The sequence below is a fragment of the Vombatus ursinus genome, unplaced genomic scaffold, assembly GCF_900497805.2.
Source record: "Vombatus ursinus unplaced genomic scaffold, bare-nosed wombat genome assembly UNPS02014864.1, whole genome shotgun sequence".
NCBI lineage: Eukaryota > Metazoa > Chordata > Mammalia > Diprotodontia > Vombatidae > Vombatus > Vombatus ursinus.
Window position 1 is genome coordinate 16,739,016 of NW_020954642.1, and position 7,238 is coordinate 16,746,253.

Below are 7,238 nucleotides of genomic sequence, written 5' to 3' on the forward strand. Positions count from 1 at the left end.
TTGTTATTCTTAGAACTCAAGTCCTCCCACTCCAAAACCAGCCTACTTTCCACTCACACCATACTTCCTCCCCTAGGAAACTGAGGGAACTACCCTTTACTCTCTCTCCACTTTGTTACTCTATGCCACTTTGATCTGGTTATTCAAATTACTTCACCAAACATCTAGAAAATTTCGGAGGAAGGGTGGAGAGGAGAATTCCTATAAGCCAGGATCAGAGAAATTTGTAGCTCCTGATACATAAATAAATGGGAGCCATATTTATTCTCTCCTTCCTGGTCATAGGATTTGAAATTAGAGAAGACCTTAGAGTTAAAAGTTAATCCAGTTCCATTCTACAGATGGGGAAACTGAGACCGAAAGGTTCAGTGATGTTTGCAAATCATCCAACTGCCCTTTTCACAATATCGGGTGGCTAGTGTTGTCTGGACTGAAAGCCACCGCTCCCTCTGGACCAGATCCTGGCTTCAGGTGCCTTGCTGAGGGCAAAACTGGCTTTTACTGTATCCAATTCATACATCATGTTTCTCCACATCTTATGGCTGACTCTGACCCCTCTCCTCATGGGGGAATGTTCTCATCATGTAGTCATAAAGCTTACAGAGCGGTGGAATGTGATAATCTGTTCCAGATCTCCACTCATACAACAATAACACCAATGATTTCCATTCATAATAATCAGAGGCAGTGGAAAGAGTTCTGTACCAAGAGTCAGGAGATAGAATTCTAGTCTCATCTCTGTCAATAACAAGGCATGCTACCCTCCACCTAAAAGGGATTAAGTAGGATCACAGGATTTAAGAGGTAGATGGCACCTTAATGACCAATTAGTTCACTCCTATCATTTTACAGAAGAGAATAAGGCTCAGAAAACCTACCTGACTTGTCTCAGTTCACTCAGGTAGCAAGTGGTGAAGACGGATTCAGACCCAGGTCTTTAGACACCAAATCCACTGTTCCTTCTGTGATATATTTGTCCTATAACACAAGAGAAACTCTCTCACCCCCTCTATCCCTTCCTGTCTTCTAAGGATGTTTCTGCTTGGGACATTCTATGTTTGAACATCACAGAATCATAACCCAGGAGCTGGAAGCAGGGGGTGTGCTAGCTAGAGCCAACTCCAGTCTGCTTACAAGAGCTGGTTGTTAAATTTTCAGTGTAAGCATCTACACTTTAGAAATTGATAAATGCTACAAATCGGGGTCTCAGTTATCATTTTGTTGATCGTGTGGACTTGAGAAAGTGATGGAGAAAATGTCAATACAGATTAAACCTAAAAGTTTGCCAAATTTCTTTTTTTTCAGAGAGTTAATTGTTAAACGGTTACTAATATGTCCCTGGCTGGAAGGGACAACAGAAGCTATCTAGTCCAACCCCAGGAGCTAAGTGGCGCCATAGTGTCAGGACTGAAGTCAGAAAGACTCATCTTCCTGAGCTCAAATCTGGCCTCAGTCACTTAGAAGCTATATGACCCTGGGCAAGTCACTTAATCCTGTTGGCCTCAGTTTCCTCATCTGTAAAATGAGCTGGAGAAGGAAATGGCAAACCACTCCAGTATCTCTGCCAAGAAAACCTCAATTGGGGTCACAAAGCAACAGATACAACTGAAACATAACAAAGTCCAACACTCTGATTTTATAGATGATGAAATTGAGACCCAGAGAAATTAATTGACTTGCCCAAGGTCACATAGGGAGCAAGTGATAGAGGTGGGATTGGAACCAAGCCCTCTGACTCCAAATCTAAGGCCCTTTTCCACTGCTTAGCACTCTTCTAGCTCTAACATTATCGATATAGATATATAGATACATATTTAGGCAATTGGGGTTAAGTGACTTGCCTAGGGTCACACAGCTAGTAAGTGTCTGAGGCCAGATTTGAACTCAGGTCCTCCTGACTCCAGGACTCCACTGTGCCACCTAGCTGCCCTTATTTTTTTTATTATATACCCTCAGATGCTTTCTATCTTTTAATCTATGTTTTGATATCTCTTCCATTTCTAACATTCTGTTCTAAGACAGTGGTATCAAACTCAAAAAGAAACAGGGCCACTACTCTATACATGAGTCCTTACAGGCTTCAGATTGACACCTGCAGTTTGAAAAATTATATAGCAACATTTTCTACATTCTACTGTATTTTTATTTATTTTGTTAAATATTTCTCAATTTCATTTTAATCTTGTTGCAGTCCCAAAGCACCGGCAGGCTGCGTGTTTGACACCTCTTCTCTAAAACATTTCAGATGAGACATTCTGTATTCAATGTTCTAACATTCTGTATCTTGAGACAGCTTCAAGCTCTGATATTCTCTTCTAAACAGCTGACAAAGAGAGCACAAAGAGAATGCTCTTCTCACCAAAGTGCCTTCCCAGGCCTCTAAGATTTTAGGAAACCTGGCCAAAGTGTTGCTCTGGTAACTACAGCATGTGAGCATCCATAAGAATTCAGAGGGAGATTGAGATCAATCTTGTCCCATTTTTACTCAGGAATGTTTGGCTTCCTTCTACCTTAGACTGCCTTTCAAGGCCCTCCATAATCTGGTCCCATCCTATCTACTCAATCTTTTTTCCTATTATCCCAATAAAATTGATAAGGACATTTCCTTGGTTCTAGTCTTCAAGTTAGGGCTTATTCTCTGACAGTTGTAGAGAGCAAAGGTTATCTTGGCCCAAGAGTGAGCCTTCATGGCTTCCAGCTATTCGGCCCATGGGTTCTATTGGTTATATGTTGTGGGAGTTAGTAAGAAAATGACAGTGGCCCAAGAAGCCGTAGAGAAACAATTCAGAGTGAATGGTATTCAGGAAAAGGTTTGGTTATATTACTTCCCAACACATCTTATTCTCTGGGATGGCATGGGACTGACTCTCAGTAGCATCGATTTAGAGATATCAATGAACAATGATGATAGAGTCAACTCTCCAATAGTGTGAAAAGGGCAAAGAAATAGATTGAAAAAGAAAATTTATCCCTTTGACATTGAGCAGGTCTCCCGAACAACTATAGAATCCTGGAGTCTCAAGAGTTAAGAAAGACCTCAGAGGTCATTTGGTTACATACCTTTCTGAAAAAAAAAATCTCCAGTAGGAGAACACCCTATTTGGAGCAAATGTCCAAGAGAAAGAGGCCTCTTGTTCACTGATCCTCAATTACATCTGAGTCTCTGAGCTAACCAAGGTTTCAAATAGTTTATATCAATGGTATAGCCAACCTCTAGCTTGGAATCTGACTTGGAATCAGTAGTAATTAGGTTCAAAATCCAACTTCATCTTCCCTAGAAAACCCAAGTTTTGGTTCTTATTATTTTTCACTTGAACTATTGGCACAGCCTTCTAATTGGTCTTCTTGACTCAAATCTCCCCACCCCCTTCTACCCATCTTCCATGTAGCTACCCAAAGCGATATTCCTAAAACAGAGGTCTGACTATGGTACTCCTCTACTCAGTCAATTCCAGTGACTCCCTATTACCTCTAGGATCAAATTCAAACTTCTCTGTTTGGCATTCAAAGCCCTGGCTTCAATCTACCTTTCCAATGAAACATTACTCCCTTTCATGCCCAATCTAGTCCAGCCAAACTTGCCTTCTTACTATTCCTCATATACAAAACTCTATCCTCCATCACTATGCCTTTGGATGGTCTATCCCCCAGACCCAAAACGTACTCCCTCCTCACATCTGTTTCTTAGTTTTCTTCAAAGGTCAACTTCAATACCACTTCCTACACGTAGCCTTTCATAATCCTTCTAGCTGCTAGTATCTTAAACTTATCCTGTATTTATAATGTATACTTTGTTTTATTGAACCTCACTTTATTGTGCTTCAAGGACATTGAGTTTTTTACAGTTTGGAGGTTTGTGCCAACTTGCATCGAGCAAGTCTATTGATGCCATTTTTCCAACAACATGTGCTCACATTGTGTCTCTGTGTCACATTTTAGTAATTCTTGGAATATTTCGAACTTTTTCATTATTATTATATTTCTTACGGTGATCTGTGATCAGTGATCTTTGATGTTACGATTCTAATTGTTTTGGGGTTCCAGGAACCATGCCCATGTAAGAGGTGAACTTAATTGATAAATGTCATGTTTGTTCTGATTGCTCCACCAATCAGCTGACCCTGTCTCTCTCCCACTCCTCAGGCCTCCCTATTCCCTGAGACACAACAACATTGAAATTAGGGCAATTAATAACCCTACAATTATCCCTGAGTATTCGAGTGAAAGAAAGAGTCAATCGATGAGGCAAGCTTTATTGTTGTCTTATTTTGAGAAATTGCCACAGCCACCCCAACCTTCAGCAACCACCACCACGATCAGAAAACAGCCATCCATATTGAGGCAAGCCTTTCTACCAGCAAAAAAATAACAATTCACTGAAGGCTCAGATAATGATTAGCATGTTCTTTTTTTTTTTAGCAATAAAGTATTTTTTTAATTAAGGTATGTACATTGGGTTTTTAGACATAATACTATTGCACATTTAATAGACTACAATATAGTGTAAATATAACTTTTATATGCACCGGGAAACCAAAAAAAATGTGATTCACTTTATTGCAATATTTGCTTTATTGCAGTGGTCTGGAATCAAACCTGCAATATCTCTGAGGTATGCCTGTGTGTATTATGTATAAGAGAGAGGGGAACTGGTTTTTTCCCACTCCCTTACTCAAGTATAATTGATGTAGTCGCCAGATGTAATCATGGATGAGATATAACAATGCCCAAACAAGGTGTTAACAAGAACGTGGTGTTCTCTTTTACAAAGTGCGAACATCTTTATCCAATGAAATTAAAAGGAATCTGACCATTAGATGAACAAAAAAAAACTGTCAGCATTCCCAGAAGAATTTAAGTCCTGGAGTCAATCACAAGTTTGAGGGTAATCAACTGCATCCTCACTCCCCACTAGTAAAACATTCTATTTAGAGTAAATATACAGGTTAAAATGCTTTAAGCAGTTCTAGAAAAGGAGACTTGTCCCTATACCAGAGGGCAGCAAGGAGAAGAAGGAGAGTTTCTCTTCTTCCCACCGGATCAACCATCCAGCGATGGTGCTATTTACACAGTATGATCCACCCCATTCAGCAGCTGGAGAGCTTCTCAGCTAAAGTAAGTTCTAAGCACAGTTAAGATGCATACATCAGGGAACAGGGTCACACATTCATCAAAGAGCCAGAGAGGCAGTCACTTGAGGTCAGAAGCAGTTTTGAAGATTGTGAGCTCTGGCATCATAGAAGAGAGTTAGCAATGGATTCAAGAGAGACTTAGCCCTGATAGTCAAAAGCTGAGATATGGCAGCTGAGTTGAGTAACCTGCCTAGCCAAAATACTGCACGCAAAGAGGGAGTTTCATGAGGAATCCATAAAGAAGAAACATCAAAGCCCTGGAGTTCTGGAATCACAAATTGCCTTGGTCACAGATTCTCTACATGTGTACAACACTACCATCGTACTCTAAATTTACATCTACTTTTCATATGAAAGCTATTTTATACACATATGAAAGTATATTTGTGGGAAAATGCTCCCCAGGCTTATGGTGGGAATATTTTTGTTGCTACTGTTCTTACTATGTCCTCTTGATAAATGCCTTTCCTTTCAGTTAATTGTATTTACTACCTAACTGTAAATGAGATGCACACCATGGGGGCTCATAAGCTATATAATGTTAGAAATATAGACTCACAAGTCATCCTTAGAAACCAAAATATTCAGCATCCTCTGGGAATCCAAACTTTGAGTGTGAGAGTAGGTTTGAAGAAATATCCCATAGATAGAGCACTGGCCCTGAAGTTAGGAGGACCTGAGTTCAAATCTTACATCAGACCAGACACTTGACACCTTACTAGCTGTGTGACCCTGGGCAAGTCACTTAACCCCAATTGCCTAAAAAAAAAAAAGAAATATCCCAGAGCAAGTACAATAGAGAGAAAACACATAGACAGACACATATATATATGCATACACATATTATATATACATATATTTGTCTATATATGTATATAGATATACATATACATGCAGCCTCTCCTGATAGGAGGTAAATTGTTTGATGATAGACTGTTTTATCTCACGTGCCAAGCATAGTCCCTGAAAAATACTAAGCAATCAACAAATACTTGCAATCAACAAACATTTATTCAGCGCCTACTATTTGTCTGGTGAAGAGAAGGCAAAGACAAAAATAGTTGACTGAATCTAGAACTGAAAGAGACCTCAGAGATCATCTAGTCCAACCTCCTCATTTTACAAATGAGGAAACTGAGGCGCAAAGAAGTGAAAGAATTTGCCCACAGTCACAAAGGTTGAAAATAGTAGAATCAATATAAAAACCCAAGCCTTTATGAGGTACTGGATTTTGTGATGGTTTTACTATTTTTCAGTATGATCTTGCACTTTGTGCCAGCATGGGTACATTTCTCAAATGTTCCTCCAGGTCTCTCCCACTTCCATTACTTCATATGGATTGCAGTGATTAAAACCAAAACAAAACAAAACAAAAACTGGAAACAAAGTAGGTACCCGTCAATTGGGGAATAAGTAAACAATGGTATGTGAATGTGATAAAATACAATCATGCCATAGAAAAGAGTGAATAAAAAGAACTTGGAGAAACAGGACTAGACTTACATGAACTGATGCAGAGTAAAGAAAGAACCAGGAACACAAGACCTACAATGATTACAACAATGTCAATTTAAAAAAATTACTAAAAAGATTAAATGCAATAAACAACCTTGGTCCTAGAGAATAGATACTGAAACATATTTCCCTCCTCTAAATATAGAGATAGAGACCTAAGGATATGTAGAACATTGCATATACCATCAGACTCATTTCATTTTTGTTGTTTTCAATTAAATGTTTTTCTTTGTTATGAGGAGGAATATTCAATGTATACACAACAGTAGTTACCCTCTAGGCTCTCTTACCCATCTTTAACTGGCACTGATATTTGGATTCCCAGAGGGATGTCTTCAACTACTTTCGGGGTCCTAGGGGTAACCCTGTGTGTTACTTAACATTAACTCATGAGCCTCCATTACTATGATTCCTCTATCAACAATTCCTCTTTAACAAAGCCACTGGGCAGTTCATTAGCAAAGGCATTTACAAAAATGGCATAGCAACAACAATAATTACAAGCATTTTCCCCCAACACCAAGTTGTTCTCTCTCTCTCTCTCTCTCTCTCTCTCTCTCTCTCTCTCTCTCTCTCTCTCTCTCTCTCTCT